Genomic DNA, 22,285 nt, shown 5'->3' on the forward strand with positions numbered 1-22,285 from the left:
CTCGATCCCAGGACCCGGGGTCACGACCTGAACCAAAGGCAAGTGCTCAACTGCTGAGCCACTCAGGTGCCCCCTGAATAGTCTTTGCTGTGATTTTTTACCCTTTTTCTTAAAAGTGAGATATTAAACACACATAATACTCGGCACTGCGGATGGTTGGTTTCCACCTAATGAAGGCTCCATTCTGTGTAGTTGTACCTTCACCCCGTGCTTGTTTCCTTACAGTGGTGTGCTTAGCAACCCCCTTCATTCCCAGATGCCTTCTTTTCTCACCGCGTTCAAAGCCACCTGAAAATGTAATTGCATTGCTGAGTTCCTCTCTGACGTTGTCAACCTTGATCAAGTACTTTGTTCTTCACTGTTTGTTCTTTTCGGGGGGTGTGAGATCTTCCCGGCCGCAGCCTGCGTGCCCCTGTGAGTGTAAAGTGCACCGTATTCCCATGAAGTATTAGAGGAGCGCAGGATCAAGTGCCTTTTCTCTCTCTTTAATTTGTGCACACACTTGTTACCTGCTATTTAGGGGTCATTCCGACTTCTATCCTACGCTAAAATGTGATTGGAGTCATGTTACCTGTTTTCATTACCTGTGGCCATTAAATTGCTTAAAGTCTTAAGACACTGCTGTTCTTAGGTACAGAGAGGTGTGGTTAAAATGAACCCTGGAATTTAATATGTATTAAGTTCCCCTTGTCCAATTTAGTCGGATGAGTAAAATGAAATAGCTTAATAGAATTAACCGACCCAAAACAATTTACACTGTTCTGTGTTTTTTTGTTTGTTTGTTTTCCTATTTAGGAATCCTTGTGATATTTTTCCTCAGTACCCGCTACCCCTGTGTGTTGAAGACTTTGGCCAAAGCTGCTCTCAACTGTTGGCCTCATCCTAAGAAAAGGACGGCTTGCAACAATCAGCGAAACTTTCGAGAGACTCTTGGCCCTGGGGGATCTTCTAAAGGTGAGAGCGAACCAGTTGTCTTTTGGTTGTTAGAAATCTAAATTAGCTGTTCTGTCTTCCCAGATCTACTTCTTGGAAAAGAGTGAATAAGGGAATACATTATTGAAAATTCTCTACAAAGAATTGAGAGTTTTTCTTTTTCAGGATGATTTTATAGTAGTTATGGAGGAAATCAAGTGGCTATTTTGACATAACAGGACCTTATTTGAAGTTGTAGCTCGGATCTAAGGAGACTTATTTGAACACGTGCGTGTGCGCACACACACACACCTTGAAAAGTCAATGACATTTCTCTTTTCAGAAGAATTTCTTATGTATTTAGGGTTTCCTAGAGCCTTCATATTTGCCTTACCCTGCCTTTTAGAGTTGTTTTAAGGATAAACCAAAACAATATATATGAAAGCACTTTGTAAACCATGAGATACTATCTGCACAAGTAAGAAAAACAATTACCATTTCCGAATATCCATAATCCTCCAAAATATTCTTATACCCTCCAATCTGTTTCTCTTTATAGTTGGATTCATTTTTATTTTGATTCTGTAAAGTTTGCTAGGATCTCAAGAAGCAAAGGTGGGTGGTAAGTCCTTACCTTTAAGGAGTACCTGTCGAGTGCAAGAGACAGACACATAAATAGGTATGACCAACTCCAATATGATAAAAGTGTATTGAGAGTACATCAAGGAATGAAAGAGATGTTGAATGCAGCCTGGGGCTACAGATTGTGTGTGTAAAAGTAGGCTTCTTGGAGGAGGTGACCACTGATGTGGCCCTTGAAGGATGACTAGGAATTGGCCTAGTGGAGTGGAGAGAGTATTGCTGGCAGGAGCAACGGGATAGGGGTGTGAAACCTGCATGCAGGAGTAGTAAGTTGTTCAGGGTTGTTGAACCATAGTATGAAGGATGTGTGTGTGTATGTGTAAGCACTGAGGGGGTTTAAGATGGCAGTCATTGATATTTTAGGTACGTTACCTCGGAGAGAGTGTAGAGAAACGGCTGAAGGTGAGTCTGGTTAAAGGAAGATTTGTTTTGCACTGATCTGGTGAAGAGATGAGAGGGATGACAGTAGAGAAGCTGTGAGGGATAGAGGAAGAGAGCTTTGAAAGAGCTAGAATGTGCTGGATTTGATGATGATTTGGACATTGGAAGTGCAAAAATGTTAGGACCTGTGATTCTCAGGTTTCTGACTCTGGTGACATAAAGGGACTTTTGAGAGGAAGTAGACCTGGTCATGGTGAGGAAAGGACTTATTTTTTTAAGATTTTTTATTGTATTTATTTATTCATGAGAGACACACAGAGAAAGGCAAAGACACAGGCAGAGGGAGAAGCAGGCTCCATGCAGGGAGCCGGACGTGGGACTCGACCCCGGGACCAAGATCATGCCCCCAGCCAAAGGCAGATGCCCAACCGCTGAGCCACCCAGGCGTCCTGGGAGGAAAAGACTTTTAAACATACACGGGACATCTAAGTAGAAATGTCTGCTGGGCAGCTGGGAGTGTAAATATGGAGGTTAGGGGAGGATTGGATTCCAGGCTAGACATACTGATTTGGGAGTTTTAGACAATAATTAAAAATCTTTTTTGAAATATAAGTTTGATTTTGTACTTAAGCTTTCAAAATGAGCTAGACAGAAACAGCAAGATGATTTCACTTTTACATGGAATCTAAAACAGAACAAATGAATAAATAAGCACACACACAAAAACCCAGAAAGAGACTCATAGATACAGAGAACAAATTGGTGGTTGCCAGATGGGGGGATGTGGGGAGATGGTGAAATAGGGGAAGGGGATTAAGCGGTACAGACCTCCAATTATAAAGTAAATAGGAGTGTCTGGGTGGCTCAGTTGGTTGAGCATCCAACTCTTGGTTTTGACTCAGGTCATGATTTTGGGGTCCAGGGATCAAACCCTGCATTGGGCTCTATGCTCAGCAGGTAGTCTTGCTTGAGGATTCTCTCTCTCTCTCTCTCTCTCTTTCTCTCAGTAAATGAATAAGTAAGGATCTTTTCCTAGGGACAAATGTGGGAACTCTCGGTATGATGAAAGGAAATTTAAGCCAGTACTTAAAAAATAGTGAAAATCCTAAAATTCAGGAGTTCCAGGCCAGTGCCATTCTTCATTTTAACTCACGGTATTTACAGAAATTATGTGAGGAACATACTTTGTCTTTCAAAGGATGATTGTTTTTCTCTTTTGCTCCTAGTTTCCTGTCTATTCCTCACTTTCATTGCTCTGCTCAAGATTTGAGCATTGCCTCTGGGAGACTGAGCAGGATCTTTCCTGCATTCTCCAGGGTCCATCAGGGTTCCTTCCTTTGGGTTTTCCCAGCATCCTCCAGCACGTCATGAAAGCAGCCTGTTATAACAGAGGCTGCACTGTTTCAGAGCAGTCTACCCCAGTGAGACATTACTCAGAGCCTTCTTTGAGGGAATGTCATGGGTAAAAATTTTAAATTCAAATATTATGGACAATCGTACTATTTTGAGTGCATTTTATTTGATTACTATGGCCTTAATTAGCTTACTGACTTTTTTCCTTAAGACCTGTTGGAAAAAATCACAAAATGCTCCCTTTCTATGATTTCTAGTCAGTCCATTTCTCTACCATCTTTCCAGAAACTTTACAGATTGGCTAATCTATCACTTTAGCTTCTATACAAAAGAAAATTAATTTGAAGTGAAATTAAGTAACTGACCTAATGCCAACAGCCAAAGTCAGAGCCCCAGTCTGCCGAAGCTCAGGCTGCCCTTTCCACCTATTCATTTTCTTATATGCCACATCTTTAGTGCCCTGTAAGCTTACCTAGATGTCTGAAAATAATAAGAAATTGAATTGAGTAAATCCGTTCCCACTGGTGACATTTGCCTTGGCCAGTCACTCTTCTGCTTTCTTATTTTAGGCCCTGATGAACGTTTTATTTTTAATTTTGGTTAATCTAAAACTTTTGTTCTCACATGGCTTTTGTTTTGGTTTTCTCTAAGCTGGTTCCACTACTGAAATGGAGGCTCAGTAGAGAATCAACACCACCCATGTTGGAAGTCTGGTTAAAAAAGGATAATCATCTCAACATCCCATATCCAGCCAATTTTTCCCTGCTAAATATGTTCAGTAACAGCACGTTAGGCACATTCTCACACAGTGTAAGTACTTGCTGCACAGCCCAGTTTCTAGTTGTTTTTTTTAAGGGTTTTATTTATTTATTTGAGAGAGAGAGAGAGAGATTGAGAGAGAGAGTGCACACAAGCTGAGGGGAGCAGCAGAGGGAGAGGGAGAAGCAGGCTTCCTGCTGAGCAGGGAGCCCAGTGGAGGGCTCCATCCCAGGACCCTGGGATCATGACCCAAGCCGAAGGCAGCCACTTAACCAACTGAAGCCACCCAGGTGCCCCCCACTGTTTCCAGTTTTATTTTTCCTTTTTAAATAAAATACAACTCTCATACAGGAAAAAAAAAAAAGGGACACCCATGAATTATTTTAAAACCAACTCTTTTAAGCTCCAGGTATTTCTGATTTGGTCCAACCTATCATAACAGCTGATGGATTTTATGTATAGAAAATGAATTTATGGAAATGCCGAGTTGGTGTAGCCTAGCCTGATGGCACATGCACGTGAGGTGTAGGTGGTCTCAGACAGTGAATTGTTCTCTGAGAGTCACAGAACGGGCAGTCATTGCTGTGAAAGCAGTGGGCCGTAAGGCGTCAGAGAGCATGTACAGAACATGATTCATTCATCCTGAAAGCTGCCCAGTAACAAAAGGAGTTTACTCTCGTTTTATGGGCAGGGCCTGAGAAACAGGTCTTCCTGTTTGGCCTCTCTCTTTGTCTGCCTCTTTCGATCTATTGCTGTCTCTGCGTCTCTTTCTCTGCCTCACTCATCTGTGTGCGAAAGACACAAATGAGCATGATGTTTTCCAAAACATGCAGCCCTGGGCAGTTTGTGTCTATGGAGCTGGCAGTGGAAAGGGCATATTGTGGGTATGGCAAGCAGGTGAAACACCCTTCGTTTGGTAAGTGGGGCCGGTACAGGGAGATGTCGGTAGGGTTGCCCTCCGCAGAGCGTGGGCATGCTGGCGGAATGACAGCCTGGATGAGGATGGACAGACATGGGAGCCACTGAAGACAGAGGACAAGATGGTGTGATGGCCAGGAAAGGGCACGTCAGCTTCTGACCACAGCTGTCTGGCTTGGTAGTAGGATCTTCTTGGGAGGAGTTCTTTCAAAGAGACGGCCACCAGTGCGGCGATTTTGCAAGCCCCGCAGCGTCCTCCCAGCCCTCGTGATAGCTCATGAAGCAGTGGAATATAACCTTCATGTGCAGGTGGAGCATCACGTTGCAGGACAGCCTGTTCCTGCTGAAGTGGTCGGCAGCCAAGGGGGACCACCCCTGCTCCAGCCTGCTCCTGATGGAGGGGCCAGCAGCCAGGTGGGGCTGCACCTGCTCCAGCCTGCTCCACACGTGTCTGTTGGCCTGACAGAGGAAGGGGAGCTGGTGGGAGAAGATCGTGTGGAGAGCATTAATCCAGGAGCTTCAGAGGAGCGTAGGCAGCGATCTCGTGTTAACCACCCTGTCCGAGTGTCTTCACTAGATTCAGTGAACAGCTTCATCAGTGGGCTGCACAGACTTCCTGGCATGCTGGAATTCCTGAGACCTCCATCAGACCACAACGTGGGACCAGTGAGATCCAGGAGGATGAGAGGATCTGCTTCACACAGGTCAAGAACTATAGGGTCGCAGAGGACAGACAGTACCAGGTCCAGAGCACCATTGGCTGCCTGCTTTCAAGTGAGCCCAGCCTCATTTGCCAACCACCTCCCGTGATTCAGAGACCAGAAGTCCTGTCTCTGAAGACTTGCAGGTCTCAAGTAGTTCCAATTCTGACAGCGATAGCTCCACAGAGTTTGAAGAAGTTGTTGCCCAGGCAGAGGAAACTAGAGCTGCTGTTCTAGAAGAGCAAGTAGGAGGTACCTCAGCACAGCAAGAGGTTACATGTATCAGTGGAGGAGAGACCCTCCCCAAACAGTCTCCCCAGAAGGATCTTCGTGTGAACTAGCTTACTGTGGGCAGGGTACAGAGTGCAACCGTATTGGGTGGCCGCTTTCTGCTCAGGTTCCAGAGTGAATATTGCAAGTACTCTCCTGCAAACAAAGCACTGGATCGAGTGTATGGTAGCTTTGGAGTTGCCACTTGAAAGCATTTAGAGTTTGGGGGCATCTGGGTGGCTCAGTCAGTTAAGCGTCCAACTCTTGATTTGGGCTCAGGTCATGATCTCGGGGTCATGAGATCGAGCCCTGCCTGCATGGAGCTCCGTGCTGGGCCTCGAGCCTGCTTAAGATGCTCTTTCTCCCTCTCCCTCTTCCCCTTGCTGTGCACCCCCGCCCCCCACCTCATGCGCACACATTCTCTCATAAATGAATGAATGAATGAATGAATGAATGAATAAATAAATAAATAAATAAAATGTGTTTAGAGTTTGAATTAGTATTCAATTTTTTTTTTAAGTATTCAAATATTGAAACCCTCCTTCTACTCTGTGGTTAGAGCACAGAGTTCTGCTGGACGAGGATTGTTGGGAACAATTCCTGTCCAAAAGTGGAAGCTGTAGGTGAGTTGCCAGGGTGACACTTTTGAACGGGTCATCTTCCTACAGGCTCACATCAAATGTAACGGTAAAATGTGTTACCCTCCACCCTTCTGTAGTGTGGGATTTTTAAAAAGAAAGGGGAGAGGAAATGCTGAACCACCAACTTTTGCTACAAACTCAATCCCGCTAGAGAGGTCAGAGACCACATCAGCAGTTTGCGGGGCCGTTTTGGTGAAGGACAATGACAACGGGTTTCTAATCAGATAATGTTGCTGCATTTGAATTTTCACTCTTCACTGCCTTTTGTTGCTGGCGTACTTTCGAAATTATTCTCGATTCAGGTTTATTATTAACTTTTTGAACTCTGGCTTCTGCACTGCTATCTTGCCGTTCGTGTTACAATTGAGCACGGTGACTGGAGAATTTATTTTTGCAGTCGTTAATAGAATAGCAAGGCAGCATAATATGAATTAATGACTCTTCACATTTTCTCATAATATAAGCTGGATTCGTTATCCCCTGGGGATCTATTTCAGACTCATGTCCTGATAAATGAACGATTCTTGCTCGTTGTTGGCTTTCTAGCTTTTTAAAAGCTTCTGCACAATGGATACATAGATAATAGTAAGTGATAAATAATTTTGGTTTTAAACTTTAAAAACATTTCTGATCTCATTATAAAGTGGGAAATGAAACAGAACCTCCACGATCAATAGCTGAAGTATTTGGGCTGTTTTTTTTTTTTTCTTTTTTTTTTTAAGCAAGAACCATCCTGAGGCAATTATGTCTTTTTAACACCATTTAGAAAATAAAACCTGGGGGTGCCAGGGTGGTTGAGGGTCTGCCTTTGGCCCAGGGCATGATCCCGGGGTCCTGGGATCAAGGCCCACATCAGGCTTCCCGCATGGAGCCTGCTTCTCCCTCTGCCTGTGTCTCTGCCTCTCTCTCTATGTGTGTCTCTCATGAATAAATAAATCAGATCTAAAAAAAAAAAAAAAAAAAAAAGAAAGGAAAGAACAGAAAATCTGTGAGGGAAGATGGAGGATAAAAAAAATTATTGAGGGTGCAGAACTATGAACAGAGTTTTTTCCATCCCTTATATCATCTTTCATTTGGAGGACATGTATATTATCATCGACCAAGACTGTTCAAAGATGCCATCCACTTGGGTAATAATTATGTTACCAGTATTTTCAAATTATTGCCTGTCCTTTCTGTTTCCCCTCTTTGCTATCAGAGTTTTCATGGTTTGTTTAGCCTCACCATTTTAGTGTGTGCATATGACATGGAGAAGGTGTCACAGCAAAAGGACAAGAGTCACAGAAATAGAGATAGACTCTCCATTCAATACACATGAGCTAAAGCAGTATTTGTGGTTCTTTATCCCCCCCCCCATCTTATTTATTTCTTCGGCATTAAAGCTATGTGTTTTCTATTACTTATAAACCTATAAATAGGTACATAGGCCTGTATCCTAAGTTGGGGATCCGAAAATACGGTTGTTGATCTGTGATGAGCCACCCAGGTGCCCTGCCCCCTTGGGGCTGAGACACTCCTTCCCCAGCTGAAGCTCAAGGCTACAGAGAGAGAGTTGCCTCCTTCAAGGCAGCCCAGGGCAGCAGTGTACATTCAATGACTGGTCAGCTGGGAGACACAGAGGCCCTTGCCCCCAATTCAGGATGACTCTGTAGGACAGGCAGGGTCGGCTGGGGCTTTGGTTGTGACTGTCCCACAGCCCAGCTTCTCCCACTGCCTTGTGCTGCTTTGTTCAGTCTCCCCTACATGTTGACCCCCGGAGCTCTCCCTGATAAAATCCCTGCGTGGCAGTCCCCATCTCAGAGTCCAGCTCTAGGGAAGCCTGGCCTACAGCAGCCATCCGTGGTCCGTGCCTTGCCTGTGTATGTGGGAGTCTGGGGTTGTGTATCCTTATGGCACTGTGAGGAGGTCGTAGCTCTGGAATCAGAATCAAGACAATCTGACAATCTGGCCTAGTCCTTTCCTATGAGAAATGGGGATGACAACACCTACCTCTTAAGAGTCATTGCCAGGATTTGGCAGCAGAGAATTCAGTGCCTAGATACAGGAAACGTTCATTAAATTATACCTTCCTCGTAATTGCCAGCAATTTCTGACCAATTGGTTATAATACAGAAGGCATTTTTATGGCACTTTTATTACAACATTTGCTTTGGTAGAACATGGAGCTTAATAAAAGCTGCATCACCTGCAAATTGAAATAATGTTTCACGTTGTTAGTCTCCTTTTATAAAGCATGTGGAGAAATTGGGCCGGGTTCCAAAGGGAACCTGAAATGATTAAAGTAATGGAAGGGAAAGTCTGTGAGTAAAAGTGAAAGATCTGGAATCATTTCAGATTGGGGGATTCAGGCGTGTGTAACTCCCTTCTATCTTCAAGTAAGTGGAGATCTTTCAAGGGAGATATTGATTATGTTTTGTTCATGTTCACAGAGGACAGAACAAGAGCAAGTTAACATAAATTGAGGAAGATTGGTTTTTTTTTAATTTTATTTATTTATTCATGAGAGACACAGAGAGAGAGAGGCAGAGACAGGCAGAGGGAGAAGCAGACTCCATGCAGGGAGCCCAATGTGGGACTCGATCCCGGGACTGCAGGGTCACGCCCTGAGCCGAAGGCAGACTCTCACCAGCTGAGCCACCCAGGGGTCCCGATAGTTGGGTTTTTGTATCAAGGGAATTCTCCTGCTCTTGGACAATAAGACACGGGAAGGAGCTTCTAGAATATATACTTCAAAAAATCTTCAAAGAAAGGAAAAACAGAATTCAGTCTCGAATTGCTGAGCTGCTTCCCAGAGCATTTATGGAGAACTCTGAACTCTGGTTCTGGGATTTCAGCTTTCAGAAATGATGCTTTCCAGAAACTCGAACACATATGCTCTGTTCTGCAAATGGAAGAAGATCACGACTTTTCATCCACCTTTGTTTTTCTTTTTAACTAAAATCTCTTATAGTATCTCTGAAAATGTCCATATATATCTCATATGTAGCTTTGTGAAAAATCTTTTTCATCAAATGGGAGTCTTTCCATACATTTAAAGTCTTATAGATATTATCATCATTGTCAATCTTATTGTATGCCATCTCTTTATGTTCTCTATAAAATTAAAATAAAGCCTTCCATCCTGAGCTATTTGTTTGTACCCAGTGTAAGTTCTTTTGAGACTCAGATCTCGGGGAGGACTTTGTTAAAATACTCCTGAGTGTTAAGTCTCCGTGAAGGGCTTTAGAGCAACAGCAGGAAGTCTGGAGCTTTGGAAAACAACTTTTCCATCAATTTCAAAAAGTTGGAGAACAACTTTTTCAATCAATTAATTGCCCAGAGACAAGATTAAAGAGTGGATATGGGACTAGGTTTTTAAACTAAATGCTCTTTTAAGACCTCAGTGTCAGAAGATAAGGGGAAGCCGCTAAGAAGTTTCTAAATTACTACTAAGTATATTGGATTTTGTATTTTCTCCTTGGCAAATCTTGTCAATACGAACCGGCCGAGACGGGATAATGGAAATGGAAGAGCACTTTGGACTGGCGGCCAGAAGGTCTGGTCTGGTTCTGCGCCGCCACCAGATGAGCTGTTCTCCTCTCATGGGGCTCTGTCTACCTAGGTCTCCTTTGGGTTTCTAGTTCCAGCATCCTATCCCAGGTGCTTATCACACTACAGTACCTTCTTTGGAGAAGACAATCAGGCCAGAGACCTTGCCCCCAGGGCCCCATCACCTTCTGACCTAAAGCAGCTCTGCTTTAATTTTTTAAAAAAAGATTTTCTTTATTCATTCATGAGAGACACAGGCAGAGGGAGAGGCAGGTTCCCTGCAGGGAGCCCGATGCAGGACTCGATCCCAGGACCCCGGGATCATGACCTGAGCCAAAGGCAGATGCTCAACCACTGAGCCACTCAAGTGCTCCTCATTTTTTAATTTTTAAAAAACATGTATAGATAGAAATTTTATTTCAGTTTTCACTTGCTTAAATAGATCCACTGCTAGAAAACTAAGTTTTAAATGTGTTCTTACTGATGCCCATGTCTTCAATCTTCTCCAGGATAGAGCTCGTTAAAATACCTAATTTCATGCCTTCTCTTACTGCCAAGCCAAAACTCTTCAGATGTCTCTTGAGGAGAATGTGCACAGCCTTCCCCCTGGTCTCCCAGGCCCCCCTCCCTCCCACGTCCGTTGAGGGGGCCCCAGTGTTCCAACGTAGGGGAGTCTGTACAGCGCCCGGTGCCGCCTGCCTGCATGACTGCTCCGTGAGTTCCCTCTCTGACCCGGTTCGGCATCGACCCTGCCCTGCCCCTCAGCTCCCCTGAGCCATTCTCATCCTTTTAAGCCTACCTCAAGACACATGCCCCTTCTCCACAAAGCCTTTCTTGATTGTTCTGCCCCCATCAATCAGGCCCATCCCTGGACTTCTCTCATGCATTTGGACACTTATACTGGTCTGCGTTACGTTTTCCCCGGTTGACCCTGGTGTCCTGCAGGCTGCAAGCGCATCATGCCCGGGCCTCGGGCAGTACCACCGTGCTCACAGTGACCAGCACCCACCTGGGGAAATAGGCATGTCTGAATCCTTCTAAACTGTTTGCACTTTGGGTCCTTGGGTCATTTATCCTTCATGATCTTCTTTTCCCTGATTGCCACACCGCTGCCAGTCTTCGTTCTTTGCAATTTTCAAAGCACATTTTTATGTTCTTAATTCTAGCCTCACGATGACCCATGAGGTAACTAGGGCAAGCCAGTGTCTGTCAAACAAGAAGACTGTGCTTGGGGGCACCTGGGTGGCTCAGTCGGTCAAGCATCTGACTCTTGATTCTGGCTCAGGTCATTATCTCAGGGTCCTGGGATTGAGCCCTACATCGTCGAGCTCCCTGCTGGGTGGGGGGTCTCCTTAAGGATTCTCTCTCCCTCTGCCCCTCCCCCTGCTCACACACACACACACACACACACTCTCTCTCTCTCTCTCTGTCTCTCAAATAAATAAATCTTAAAAAGGAAGAAAAGAGAACTGCGCTTGAGGATCTGCCTCCAAATCCTTAACATGAAACCGACAGCAGGCGCTAAAACTCAGATTTTCTGGCTTCTATTTTAGCGTTGTACACACATGTTCCTAAAAGCATGGGCTGCAGACCCGCGCCAAGGGCATCACCTGGGAGCTTGTTAAAAATGCAGAAGTTCAGGCCCCATCCCAGACCTGCTCAATCAGAATCTGCATTTTAACAAGATGCCTGGGGATTCATATGTACTTTAAAGTCGAAGTATTGTAATTTAAGGACAGTTTAAGCCCCCGAGGTAATAACATGAAAGGGTTTTATTTCTATTCCTATTGTTGCTGTCAAATCTCCTCTGTCAAATCTCCCTTCCCTTTGAAGAGGTCTCTAGCAGATCTGATAGATTTTTAGTGGCTTTTGGGTTTTTAAAGGTTTCGTACACGCCAGTCTGCTTTTGAAACTTCAGACTCATCTGGAAACGAAAGCTTTCTTTTCCCCCGGCCCAGCTGTGCCTTTCAGCAAATTTTTTTTCCTGTTCATCAACCTGCTCATAGGCCAAGTGTACGCACCGCGTCGAAGCTCTGACTCTTCCTGGCCTATCAGAGGATGAGAACTTCGATTGCCCCACGTAGTTGTCACTGAAACTGGGAAGTGAAAAGCAAGCGCACGTACTCAACATAAAATAACTAGGACATCCCAGCCCTTACTCATCATCATCATCCTATTTCACCAGGTCCCTGACTCCAAGAAGGATGTACAGTTGTCTTGGGCAAAAATGGGAGTTGATGAAGTAGACTGTATGGACTTCATTAAAAAGGAGCATTTTTCAACCTCTTGTTCTTAATTTTTATTGAAATTTCCCAACCTTCTTTAGCTAGAAAGCCAAGAGTTAGATCTATTCACCATGAGCCAAATGACTGCCCTTGCTGGAGATGGAATGCCATCCCCGTCCCCCAATCGTGTTCATTAGAATTCTTGGGGTGGTGCCTCCCCCGGTCCCGGCTCTGTGTTCTCCCAGACTTCCACTCCTTGCTTCGTCCCTGCAGTCACAGTTTCATTTGGACTCTCCTGTTGCCTCCTCCAGGTCTTGTTTGTTTTTACTTTAACGTGACAAGAAAAGGCAGCTTTTGTCTTTATTTCTGGTTAGCAGACTTCATAAATATTCATCAGCAGCTTCTCTTTCCAGTGACTATTTTGTAATTTGTTATTTTTAAATGAGATCCAAAGTGAAAAATAACTCCCGGTTCTCATTTTAATACATTTGGGTTTTTAATCTTGATTTGGGAGGTTGTGAGCCAGACAGGAGTGACCTTTGAAGGCTGTTTTTCTGGGCTACATCGTTCTGAGAAGACACTATGCGTGTGTGGTGTGTGCGTGGTGTAGAGTGGTGCTGTGTGGGGGGTGTGGTAGGTATGTGTGGTATGTGTGTACCTGTGTACCTGTGTGTGGTGTGTATGGTGTGTGCATGGTGTAGGGTGGTGCTGTGTGTGGGGGTGTGGTATAGTGTGGGATGTGGTGTGTGTTGGGGGGATGTGGTGTATGGTGTGGTGTATATGTGGGTTGTGTTATAGTGTGGTGTGTCTTATGTGGTGTGATGCAGAGTGCAGGTGTGGTGTGGTTCGGGGAGGAGTTAATGGGACGAAAGTAGAAGGAATATTTCCAGAGCATCTGCAGGTGTTATCACATCCATTTCCCAAGCCAGGAACAAGCTTTGGAAAAGTTAGGGATCCGCTGCAGCTCACAAAGCCGCTCAGTGAGGTTGCCGTCCTGAGAGATGCTGTTGACAAGTGGATGTTCCCCATGCTCTTCCGGTTGGTTGTTCAGGAGACATGATGCTGGGTAGGTTTGGAGCAATTACCTTTAGAAAAGCCGATGCAGTTTTTATGTTGGTCTATTAAGTCGTAAAAAGCAGTTAGGAACCTGACTGTGCGTGTGAGGCCTGGCGTCTGCAGGAACCTGAGGCCCGGTGCTAGCACCTCACATGCCAGGGCGGGTGACTCAGTCCTCCTTCCCTGGTGGACACTACCAGACTCGACAGCTCTCTGTCTGTAAAGAGTTTTCTCGCACCTTCGGGAAAGTGGGAGCCACAGAGGCTTCATGAACAGTGCTGGGAATAGAAGGCAGGGCACAGGGAACGCAGGCCATGACGCTGTGATAGGGATGTAGCAGGACGGGCCAGTATAAGCGTGGTATGCTCGGCTCAGGTCTAGATCCCAGTCCCCCAGCAGGCTCCCCGCAGGGAGCCTGCTTCTGGGTCTCTGCCTCTCTCTGTGTCTCTCATGAATAAATAGATAAAATCTTAAAAAAAAAAAAAAAAAGCACACTACAGATTCAAAAGACAAAAACTGCTTTGCAGAAATGCATCCTTCCCCCCTCCCTCCTCTGGAAAATAAAACAGATGCAGCCCCTAAAGCGACCCCATGGGTTCCACACCGCACAATTAGCAGCTTCCACACCCCAGCCCCCTCCTGCCTCCCTTGCTTTCCTGAATGTCAGCGGGAAACTGGCTCTGCTGTTGCAGGACTGTTTTTCTCAACTCGCTAGCCGGGCAGCTAATCTCTTTGTATTGTGAGTCTGTTTCTTGATTGTGGCATAAAATTCCCTGTGTCTCTCCTTATTCGGCTTGGTGGCCCTGCACAGAGGACCTCCCCCCCCCCCCCCCCCCCCCCGCCCGCACCCCCACCTCCTCGGGAACTGCTGGGATTGCCCTGAAGCCACGTAAATTGGCTGAATTTGGTCAAGACCAGCCGCAAGCAACTCCGCACCAGCCCCTTGAAATTTTTGCTGAGATTTGAAACACTCTTTGCCTTTGGATCCAAAGTGAAGGCCTGTTTTTGGAACCCGTAATACTCACGGTTTTCTGCTATCTGCCAGGCAAGATGTAATTAGGCTTACTATGCAATTTACCATGTGATTTAGGATATGTGTTTTTAAAAAAAGCCAAGGGCAGGAGTCGTTTTATTCTTTTTAAAAAATTTTTTAATTTTTATTTTTTTTTGCAGGAGTCCTTTTAAACCATGTTGATTTTTTTCCCCATTTAGGAAAAAGGATAAGTAATCATTGCAGATAATTTTAAAAACATGAAGAAAAAATTTACAGAGGTACAATGATTAGTAACTTTTGGTATGTGCTTCTTGTTACACACGTATACACACAAGATATTAGGTTTTTGCTCAATTTTTAATGGCATTAGGTTTTGGAGCATTAATGCCAACTTTTTCTCCTTTACAATTCTTTTTTCTTTTTAATTTTTTTAAAGATTATATTTATTCATGAGAGACACACAGACAGAGGCAGAGACACAGGAAGAGGGAGAAGCAGGCTCCCTGGGGGGAGCCTGATGCAGGACTCAATTCCAGGACCCCGGGATCACGCCCTGAGCCAAAGGCAGATGCTCAGCCACTGAGACACCCAGGTGCCCCTCTTTTTTATTTTTAGAGTGGAATATTACATAGATACAAAAAAGAGAGAGAATATGGAAACAGGTGGCCTAGATTCTGCTTTTGGCTCCACCATTTGCTAGCCTGGAACCTTAGGAAAGTTAATCCTTCTATGCCTCAGTTTCCCCATATGTACAATGGGGATAAAACAGTATTTCTGTCATTCACAGAATTATTCTTAGAATTAAGTAGTAAATTGCTAGCTAATATTATTTTAAAAAATGAATATAACATATATGTAAGGTGAAAAGAGTAAAAATGAACACAACCAACATAGGAAGTCCAACATTATTATTTGCTTGTGTTGTAGTCCCTGATGGCCCCTCCCCTCCCTGCCAAGAAGTAAACATGACCTGAAATCATTGCTTAGTTTTGCATTTTTTGACTCGCATATAATTAATATCATACTAATTTTTAATATTATGTTGGTAAGATTTCTTCAAGGTAATTTTTTCCAGTGCCAGTAGTATAGGTCACAATTGTTTATCCCTTTGGGCTGTTTTTAAGTTTTTGTGTGATTACAAGCAATGCTGCTCTGAACCTTCTTGTGTGTGTCTCTTGATACACACCTACGGTGTTTGTTGCTGTTGTTTTCCTTGGCTGTTTGGTTTTTTTTTGAGGAGTCTAATTGCTGGGTAGCAGTGAGTCTTCAATTGCATCTTCGATGTTACCAAATAATGAAGGATTATTTTCCAAAACGGTTGTACTGGTGGATGTATACTTAAGCCAGGAAGAGTAAGAGATAAAGAGTTTACAGGCAATTTAACTTTTGCTCTGGGCAGATGAGATGGCTTTTCTCTTTGATTGTTTTTGAGGTATTCTCTTGTCATTGGAAATCCATGGTTTTATTATAATATGTCTAGGTGTGTTTTTTTTTTTTTTTGTCATTCATCCCTCTTGGCATATGCTGTGGTTCCTATGGCAATGAATTGGTATCTTCCATCAAATCTGGAAAAAAGCCCAGCCATTACTTCTTTGAACAGGGCCTCACTTCCATTCTTCCTCTTTGAAGCTCTGTGTTTACTTAGACATTTGATTTTCTATGATTTAACCTCTCATATCTATCTATCTATCTATCTATCATCTATCTATCATCTATCTATCTACCTATCTATCTATCATCTCTCTCTCTCTCTCTCTTTCTCTTCTGTTTGTGCTATAATATGGATGGATCATTTGTTTAGCTCTATTGTCTTTTTTTTGGCTCTATTTTCTTTAGCTGTGGCTGATGATAATGTTTATCATATAATGAGTGTTTTAAACATTTTCTAGTGATTTTATTTTTCACTTTATAAAGATTCATTTGCTACTTTGTGCATCTACCCGGTCACTTTTAGAATCTGCTTTTTCATGATTAAAAATGGGTTTTAATTGTAGTAAAATACAGATAATAAAAATGTACCATTTCACCCATCTTTGAGTGTCTAGTTAAGTACATTCACATTATGGGATGGCCAATTTCCAGAATGCCTTTCATCTTGCAAATCAGAAACTCTATCCCCATTAAACAGCTCCATATCCCCCCACCCCCACCCCCGGCCTCTGGCAACCACCATCCTATTTTCTGTCTCCATGAACTTGACTGCTCCAGGGACCTCAGATAAGTGCAATCAAACAGTATGTGTGACTGGCTTGTTCCACTCAGCGTAACGTCCTCCAGGCTCCTCTGTGTTGTAGCAGGTGTCAACATTCCCTTCCTTTTTAAGGCGGACTACTGTTCCATTATATGTTCCTCTGTGCTTTTTATTGCCATACTTTTAAAATACCATTTCAGATATAATAATTGTCATTAGTATCTGATAATGATAGCATTTGAAGTCCTTGAGCCTCTAGACCTGTTCTGATTTTCCTTTGTGGTAGCCTGTTCCCCTAAGTGCTTGGTGGTACTATTTTTGAGGCTAGAATGAACTTCATATCTGGGAATCCTGAGACCCATCTCAAGAAGGATTTTAATTTGTTTCCGTCAGGTGTCCAGGTCCTACTGATCTGAAACCTTTCTGGCTTGTTGTCAGAATTTCAGGAGAGTGTTTTCTGGAAAGCCTGCCTTTCATGCTTGTCAATCAGCACCATTCTGGTTTCAGCCACGCCTCCCCCACCCCATTTCTTCCCCTCTCCTCTGTTCTTTATCTGTTTCTCCTTCCTTCTGTTTTCTATTTCCTCTTCCTCTTTCCCCACTCCTTTTCCATTTTGCCTTCTTGTTATTCATTGTACAGATTTGTCTGGATCCCCTTGAGATTTTCTACTTCCCTTTGGAATTCTGAAGTTTTACTGTATTGTAGGTCCAGGAGTCTTTTTTTTTTTTTTTTTTTCTGATTTTCAGTTTTTTGTTTTTGTTTTTGTTTTTGTTTTTTAAATCCTGCTTGTGTAATTTATTCTGCTTCCTGAATCTAGGAATTTGAATATTACATCCATTATGAAAACTCATAGGCATTATTTCTTCACATCTTGTTTCTCCCTCATCCTCACTATTATCTCTGTCTGGAATTCTTATTATATATGTTATTCTGTTATTTTTCTCCTTCATTGTCTTTTAACCTTTTTTTAAAAACTATTTTTCCTTTTTTTTAAATTTATTTTTGATCTCTGTTGCAGTCTGGTTACTTCCCCAGCTTTGGGTTTCAGTTCTCTAATTCCTTTTTTTACCTGTGTCTTATTAACTAGTTGACTCATCCAATAAATTTTTCCACTTTAAACCATTATATATTTTTAAAAAGATTTTATTTATTTATTTATTTATTTATTTATTTATTTATTTGAGAGAGAGAGACCAAGTGAGCAGTGGGGAGGAGCAAAAGGGAGAGGGACAAGTGGACTCCATGCTGAGCCCAACAGGAGGCTTCATCCCAGGGCCCTGAGATCATGACAGGAGCCCAAATCAAGAGCCAGATGCTCAAGCAGCTGAGCCACTCAGGCACCCCAAATCATAATTATATTTTTTATTTCAGGAAGTCTACATGGTTCTTTTCAAATCAGCTTCAGTTTTTCATAGTCTTCTATTCTTTGTTTATGTATTCAATTCCTTCTTTGATTCTAATAGCAGATGGTTTGTTTTTTGATTCCAATAATTCCAACATATGGGGTCTTAGCAAGCTGTGCAGTGTATTCTTGTATTATTCTTCCTGACTCTCCCTCATGGTGTCTTGCTTTTTTATGCAATCTAATTTTTTAAATTACAAAACCATATTTGTTAAGATTTTAAAGGAATTCTATAAGGTCTGGTTTGAGGGTGCATTCCTCTGTAGAGGACTTAGGCTTGTTCCAGAGAGAAGCAGGACTGGTTTAAATTAATCTGTTGCCTTTGGATTTGGGTGATCATACAGAGTGTATGAATCAGGACCTAAAATCCAGAAATTGGGAGTGTGTATGGTGGCTTCTGATTATAGGTTGTCAAGGAGACTTACCATTCACTCAGTATCAAAGTCAAGGAGAAGAGTTTCTTGGGCATCTCTCTGGGATGCCCAAGAAACTTGTAGGGCAAGTTTTGTAGGGTGAACTTTTTTTTTTCTTTTTTTATTTTACCGAGGACATAGCCCATAGGCATCCAGGCTTCATGCAGTTGCCTCTATTCAGACCTCTCCTGATGCAGGCCCACGAGCTTTACCCTTGACACTTTATTCCCCACCTCCCCTCCCAGAAATTGGCGATGGAAAAATCCCCTTACAGTAATTACTGATTGCAGTTCTGGCTTAGCCTTTTACGATTACTGTTTTCACTTAGTAAAGTTATCCTCTGATATTTCCCTTTTTATTGCTTATAACTCAGCTCCTCTTTCACAAACATGTCTCTTATACTTTATTCAGAATATTTTGGTGTTTACTTGAGTTCCAGAATATGTAGTCTGCTATACCACTGGCAATGGAAATTCTGAGCATTAAAAATGCTACCAATTCTCAACAATATTGGGAACAGTATCGCCCTGCTGTTGGTAAGTAAGGTCAGAAAGGATGGCACTCTTGCTCTGGGGTGGCTGGAAGGGTGGCAATTTTCTCATTCATCTGAAAGCCTTTCCGACTTATTTCATGTCTAGAAACAGTGGTGAGCCATAGTTCTCTCATGAGACTCCTGGGATTGCTTTAGTTTCTGCAGTATTTTCTTCATTTTGATCTTTCCCATTCTTAACTGATACTATCCACTCTCAGTTTAATAATTTACTGAAGGAAATTCAACATTCCCATTCAGGATATTTATAACCAGGTTTGTTGACACTTGTCTCCACTGTCTTTTAATTATTCTTTTCATTTGTCTTTCTCTTCATATGTCTTTACACAGGACTGTAAACTAGGTTCCCAAGTGTGAAAGTGCTACAGCTGCTCTTCAATTTGTTTTGTTTACTAAGTAGCTTTTTTTTTTTTTTGGTCCTAACTAGAAGCTTCCTGATGCTCAGAGTTTCTGTTTTGAGATTATGATATGCAGATATGTTTACAGTCTGTATGGCCCATTCACTTTCCAATCATGTTGTTGTATTAGCTGTCTGCTTCTAGTGCCCTGAGAGTGCTAGTGAGATAGTCTGCAAACTCTCGCTTGTGAGATTCCTTAGTCATGATATTTTGGAAATAAATGCTCAACAGTAGCTTTTATGTCACTATCGATTTTTGCTAGGATTTGAGACAGATCTTAGGAAGAAATTAGGACTGTTCTCTCGCTGGCTTTCCCATGTGAATTTTGCTTACTATTCCTCTTTAACTAGACGTTATGTGGGAGAGAGATAGACAAAGAAAGTAGGCGGGGCGAATGGGGCAGGAGTCCCCAGCACGGCTGGCATATACCCCTTGGTGGACTTAGGCTCCCAGAAGAGTTTAAAATAACAAGAACATGGACACCTGGGTGGCTTAGCGGTTTAGTGCCTGCCTTCAGCGCAGGGCTTGATCCTGGAGTCCTGGGATCGAGTCCTGCATCGGGCTCCCTGCATGGAGCCTGCTTCTCCCTCTGCCTGTGTCTCTGCCTCTCTCTCTCTCTCTTTCTCTCTGTGTCTCTCATGAATAAATAGAATCTTAAAAAAAATAAAGTAACAGGAACAAGTATTCTGGGGATCCTGGGTAGTTCAGTTGGTTAAACATCTGCCTTCAGCTCAGGTCATGATCCTGGGGTCCTGGGATCGAGCCTTGCATCAGGTTCCCTGCTCATCAGGAAGCCTGCTTCTCCCTCTGCCCAGCCTTCCCCCAACTCGGTGTGCATTCTTTCCCCCTCTCCGTCCCCTGCTCCTCAAGCAAGTAAATAAAATCTTTAAAAAAAGAGAGACAACAAATCTCCCGCCTCTCCAGCAGTAGCACCTTGCATGCACCCTCTTTCAGGAGGGCATAAGTAGCAGCCCACACTAATCTTACACATAGCAAAACCCAGCCTGGACTAACCCAAAGGAAAGGCAGTTTATTGCAGGGCCACTCGGACAGCACAGAATTCACTGGATGGCTCACGGAGCAGACTTGCAGGTGGGCAGGAATCAGGTCACCTCCAGAGAGCAAGAAGCAGGACCCATAGATACTACCTTATGGTGGGAACAACGTGGTCAGGATGATAGCGGCCACACAGAGGAACCTGTCCTTTCGTCTCATAGGCACTCTGAACAGGTTTGAATTCTGGGCTCATAGATACCTGGTTGATGGAGCTGTGGTTACATAGCTGCCCCCCCCACCCCAGGGCCAGGCAGCAGCTGGGGGTCGGGAAACTGCATCCAGAGCCCGTCCAGATTATATCCAGAGTTGAAGTCACTCCCGGAAAGAAATTTGTGGTGCCCTTAGAAACAAAGCACGGGCACTGGGCAACCAAACACCAACAGATGTCCATCTCAGGTTAACTGCGAGTCACTAGAATGTTTGGTGCAATGGCAGTTTAGGATCAAAATCAGACTAGCCACGCATAGCACGTCTGAGTAATGTCAGTTCTGACTGTTCCTGGGGTTTATTAGTAATTTCTCAGATGCTCTCAGGTATCTTTTCTCCTCTTCCTCCCCCTCCCCCGCCTTTGGCCACTTCAGTTCACATTATTCCTCTGCAAGAGATTGGACACATGACATTTTTAAAATTTCACAAGTTTGTGCCTATCAAATGAGATAGAAAATTTTTTTGAAGTCCAGTGGAATGGAGGATCTATTCAGTGTAATGATATTTACGGAGCTAACTAATTTTGATATTCAGATCAACATAGGACTCAGGGTAGGCCACAGTTTAATTATGGAGTTTGAAAAGTCTCCAGAGAGACAGCTGTCCCTTTATTTATCTCCTGTTTCTTTTTTTTCCCCCATAGGAATTGCAGATCTTAGGATAGAGAAAAGTGGTGTCTTAATGAGTGTCTGCAGGACTATGATTCTTTTATTTCCAAGTTCATTCTGAGTAGTTTTAAACCCGTAGAGATCAGATAATGAGGAAATGTTCTAGTAATCTTTCAGCTAGATGCATCAAGAAGTTGTGCCACATTCTCTCCCGGAAAGATTTTAAAAATGGTATTAATTATTTTGCGGGGATGGAGAATGATGCTTTGGGTAGAGAGGGATTCATATTGAGCACCTCCTCTATGTCATGTAGTGTGTCACTGGTCCACCAGGAGGAAGTAGGTACGTAAGCAATTCTATGTACTGTCATTGGGGCCTCTGTAGTAAAAAAAAAAAAAAAAAAATTATTTTGAAAAGAGGCCTTGTTTTATCATTACTGAAAATGAGCTACACCTACCAACACAGGGAACCTGGGCTGTGTGGCCACGTTCCTTGTCTTCTTGCTTTCTGGTATTTGGGGCTACAGAGAATATATTTCATTCCTGACATCCACACCAGCCCATGCACTGACTGTTGATAAATATTTAATCTTTAAAGCTGCATAATTGTCATTCCTGGTAATTAGTAAGGAACAAAACAAGAAGATACCTCTTGCCTAAAAGTGCTACTCAGCAGAAAACTCCTTATTTGTGCTCTCTTTGAAGCTCACACACACCTCCTCTAACCTCTCCCTACTCATTGACCATGAGCTTAGACACACTGTGCTGTGACTTTAGCTTCTATTATGGCATCTATCCCATCTCATGATACCTTTTGCTTAGGGCTGCCCTTGCATTTGGAGCAAGGGCACTTATGTCATCTGTGGGACCCCAGAGTTTGGGTAAAAACAGCATACACGTAATGCAAGAAATGTTTGTTGGCCTGAAATCACACTTGATAGTTTGGACACATCATTTCTATATATCCGCTTAAGATTTGCTCTAATTTGAGCAGACCCAGATAGACACAACTCATTAAGGAGGGCGTACCATCATATATTCAGATGTCCTGCTGCTGTTCACTTTGGGAACAGGGCATTGA

General features: G+C 43.3%; 1 protein-coding gene across 1 annotated transcript in view; it reads left to right on the forward strand.

The window, feature by feature from the left end:
• The window catches only part of NRCAM (neuronal cell adhesion molecule), a 275,473-nt gene that overhangs the window by 61,592 nt on the left and 191,596 nt on the right, over positions 1–22,285 (forward strand). The window contains 1 exon segment of the mRNA XM_038562686.1: positions 796–954. The gene's annotated coding sequence lies outside the window, so the exon portion shown is untranslated.

Source organism: Canis lupus, chromosome 18, assembly GCF_011100685.1.
Source record: "Canis lupus familiaris isolate Mischka breed German Shepherd chromosome 18, alternate assembly UU_Cfam_GSD_1.0, whole genome shotgun sequence".
In the NCBI taxonomy this organism is placed as follows: domain Eukaryota; kingdom Metazoa; phylum Chordata; class Mammalia; order Carnivora; family Canidae; genus Canis; species Canis lupus.